The sequence below is a fragment of the Monodelphis domestica genome, chromosome 2 (assembly GCF_027887165.1).
Source record: "Monodelphis domestica isolate mMonDom1 chromosome 2, mMonDom1.pri, whole genome shotgun sequence".
Lineage (NCBI taxonomy): Eukaryota > Metazoa > Chordata > Mammalia > Didelphimorphia > Didelphidae > Monodelphis > Monodelphis domestica.
Window position 1 is genome coordinate 451,805,177 of NC_077228.1, and position 4,327 is coordinate 451,809,503.

General features: G+C 36.9%; 1 protein-coding gene across 5 annotated transcripts in view; it reads right to left on the reverse strand.

Moving 5' to 3' along the window:
* LOC100032638 (protein unc-93 homolog A) overlaps positions 1 to 4,096 on the reverse strand; it is a 212,407-nt gene extending 208,311 nt beyond the window's left edge. For all 5 annotated transcript variants that reach the window (XM_001381563.4, XM_007484894.3, XM_007484893.3 and 2 more), the window contains exon 1: positions 3,617 to 4,096. The gene's annotated coding sequence lies outside the window, so the exon portion shown is untranslated. The remainder of the gene's footprint in view (positions 1 to 3,616) is intronic.
* Positions 4,097 to 4,327: the final 231 nt, after the last annotated feature.

Sequence of the window (4,327 nt, forward strand, 5' to 3'; positions counted from 1 at the left end):
AATAAGAATAATAATCGCACCTACCTCACAGGTTTGTTCTGATAAAATGAGATATTTGTAAAGTGCTTTGCAAGCCTTCACATGCAATGTGAATGCTGACTTATTGTTATTAATGAAAATAAGTGAAAAGATGAAGGTTAATGGGCATAGGGAAGATATTTTAATATATTGGAAAGAGAAGAGGACTAGGAATCTAAAGACCTTGATTCTAGTCACTAGCTCTATATGTTATATTCATTTGCCTTTCTTAATGCCACAATTTCTTCATTTATAAGGATTTAGGTTGAACTCAATGACCTCAAAGGTTCCTTCTAACTGGATTGTGTATGGACAAAGATAACTACCCCCACAGAATGCAATAGGGGAAATCTGTGCTATTCTCGGTGAGAATATTATAATTATTATTGATAAAAAGTTGGATTATTAATGTGACAGCTCACAGATGAAGGGTTTCCACAGTTGTTCAAGTGAAAGTCTTGCCTACACATTCAATGAATTCAATGATGCAGAAATAGTGGAGGGGGGAACTACAGCTCCTACCTCTGAGGAATATATATGTGGGGGTTGTATATACTCAAATAAATATTTTACAAGGCAGAATGCGATAAACATGCCAAAGAAGAGCCAAACAAAACACAATGAGAAGTTTGAATAACAGGAAATCATTTTCAGCTATTGTTAATTAGGTTTCTGGAGGATGTAGCCCTGAAACTGGTCTTAGAAGGAAAGGAAAGATTATTATAGGCAGAAATAGAGTTTATGTCAGGAATAGTACGCATACAAATGATTTTGGAATCAGAGAACTTGAGTTCAAATGCCTCCTTTGACATTTACTACATATATAGCACTTGGGCTTCACTTTCCTCAACTGTCAATTGAGAGGGTGGGATTCAATAGCCCCCAAGGCCCCTTGTAGCTCTGTAGCTTTGATTCTCCAAGGAATTAAGCTATAATAAAATGATGAACTTTGATAAACTGAGCTATAATGAATAATAAAAGGAATGTGACATTTGGACTCAGCTTAGAGAAAATCTTGCTTCCTATATATATATTAACAACAGGCAATTGAGGGCAATGAACAAATCAGTGTCACTCAGAACAGGAGGTTTATTAATGAATGAATGAAATCGTAAGACTTAAAAATTCAGGGGGTAAATTCATGATTAATTGCTTGGCTCTTTAAGCAGTAAACCAAGACAATGACTTTCAAAGTTGCAACCTCATTGAAAAAAGAGGTCAAGCAAAGAAAGGTCTTCAGAAACAGAGTAGCAGGGAGAGTAACACTGATCCTGCTGAAATGAGAACTATAGTTCTGGAATTCGAGCTTAATAAAATGGACCCTGGAAAACAGTGCTTAAGCAGAGAGGTCATGTTTCCAGAATTCAAGGAAGTATTCAATCCTAAGAATCCTGGCAAATGCTGCATTGCCCCATTACCCCAGAAGGGAATGAAGGCTTGGGACTGTATTGGAGTGAGATCACTGGAGTGAACTATGGAGAGATACTGTGAGAAAAAGGTTTTAGTCAGAATTTTAAATTTGGGATTCCTGGGTTCTCTTTCTTAAATTCTACCCAGAACAAGTTAATGGAATCAGGCAGAACTCTATCCAATACTACCATAGATAAAACTAAATTAGGGAAACTTTATCTTCAGAAACCATAGCTCTCTCCTCAATTTATATAGCCTATTTCCTTTCTTACTATCCCTCTTTCTGATACCAAGTACCCTTCTGAACTACAACCGCACAAATAAAAAACATCTCCTCTCCTTTGCACCCAAATGAGAATGTTTGCCAATGTTTTTTTTCTTGACTTTGGTCTCTAATTATGGATTGTGAGGTCTTGAGTTCCATAAGAAATTTCTAGCATCACTAAACAGGTGAAAGAAATTTCGGAGAGGAGAAAGAGGGGGCCAGAATTCCTTCTCCTATCACAACCACATATATATATATTAAATAAAACTAATCTTGATTTTCAAATCTTGACTATGCTTTAGGGGGAAATAACTATAGAGATAAAACTAGATGATAAAATTTTAATGAGGTAAATAAGGTAGTCATACTTGGTAACAGTCAATAAAAATCTTTTATTTCTTATAGCAAAATGAATTCAAGGTAATTTAGAGAATTAAACTTATTGGAGGAATAGAGTATTCAGCAATATGAAATAAAATTGACAGAATCAACTATGAAACATTTCCTCATCTATTAAATGAGAGAATAGGGATAGGTGACCTTTACCAGCTCTAGAGAGATAATCTTATGATTCTATACTTTCAGAACATGATTGCTATGGCTTACACTCTGAGGAACAGATCTGTTCTATTTTACCCTCTTGGAAGCTTTGAAATATCTTTGAAGGGGTTAGGGAGTCTCTTTTGCCATCAGCCTGAATACCTATTGACTGTGCTACCCTGCCCTCATTTTAGGGACCCAGTGACCAGCCCTTGAGTACCATCCAACCACTTAACATTAGATAGCATTTACAAAGGGATTCTTACTTTAAATATAACAAGAACAAATATATAAACATTTCCCCCCACATCTCAGGGGTATATTCCCTCAGTATCTAAGGCAGAGGTTCTCAACCTCTCAATTTGTAGCAATGAGAATACATAATACATATCAGGTATACATTCCGAATCATAACTGTAGCAAAATTACAGTTTTCAAGTAGCCACCAAAATAATTTTTTGGTTTGGTGTCACTGCAACATGAGGAACTGTATTGCGGAGTCATGGCATTAGAAAGGTTGAGAACCACTGCTCTAAGGCATTGGAGAAGGAAGGAAGAGAAAGAATTGAGTTTACAATTTTGCTCAGTTCCTATATAGCATTATTCCCACCAAGTTCATGTTGAAAGTTGGCATCTGGACTAGAATTCCAGAACACTCATTGCTCAGAGTATTGCTGCTGGGCCAGCTAGAACACCTCGCTTGGATGTCTGGATTCAAATTTTTTGGATTGGGATCTTTTTAAAAATGTTTAAAGGCATAAAAATATGCCTTTCTTCATATTCACAGTACTTACTATAGTACCTGGCACATAGTAGGTTCATAATGAATGTTTATTGATTGAATGAGAATGGAAACTCTATTTACCATACCTACAAAGGAAAAGAATGATGGAAAATATCAAAGACCAAGGTCTGTTTCAAGGGACAACATGGCCCTCCCACTTACTGTATGGAATGACTGAAGGGATCACTTTCTCAGATGCAAATGCTACAAAAGCCACCCCCCATTGCAGAGTCAGGAAAGTTGTTAAAGACACACAATTTCACTTATACAACCAAAGGAAAACAAAACAAAATTGCTCCCCTCCATATAATAGGCCAAAGAAAAATGTCCATGAATGCGCTAGTTTTCCAGTCTCTCAAAAGTAGTCCTTAAGTGTCATCCATGTGGGTGACACCATCTTAGATAGTCTGGGCATGTGCTGAATCCCTATTACATGTAGATATTAACATATTTCTTTTTTTCTAATTCCTTACCTTCTGTCTTGGAATCAATATTGTGTATTGGTTCTAAGGCAGATGAACAGTAAAGTCTAGGCAATGGTAATTGTGTTCCCCATGCAAATTCATCCAGTTTTTCCCTTAAAGAGTATTGAGACCAACCTTGAGACTTGGTTGTCTGGATACTAAAGGTTCAGGCTGTTGACATCACTTCTTGGTCCCATCCATGAGAAACTCCAGGATGGTCTGCAGCTTGGGCAATGGTCCTCAACAGGCAGCTCACACAAGGGAGCATCATTCTGCTAAACCAACTGTAAGCATCCCCATTGCCTGTCTATACTGAATATTCTTCTCCAGCTCTGGATAAATAATTCTCTTTTGTCAACCATTGAATAACTTATGAATGGCTAATGTTTTCCAATATTGAGCCTAAACTATCCTGGGCTAGGTCTGAGTTGGGATCAGCCAGGAACAGAAACAAACAATTATAGATATATCAAAGTAGAATAGTTTGTCTCAGGAAGGAATTGGTTCTTCATCCCTTACTAGAGATCTGTGAGCAAAGGACAAATATCCTAAAGGCTGGGGATGTTGTAGAGGAGATTCTTCTTCAGCTATAGGTTAGATGACATGGTTTCTAAGGTTTCTATTTCAACAATGGAATTCTGTGATTCTGTGGATTCCAGACTTTTTTGTTGTTGTTGTTTGTTTCCTCTGAAGCATAATGGAATTGAAATGTGAGAGGGTAGAAAGGAGTCTGAGAGGTAATTTTTTTCCTAATCTGATTCCCTGAATTAAGACTCTCTCCCTGAAAATTCTTCTTAAAACATCATTTTCATTTTGATGTCTCTGATTCTTGTGTGACCATGGAAA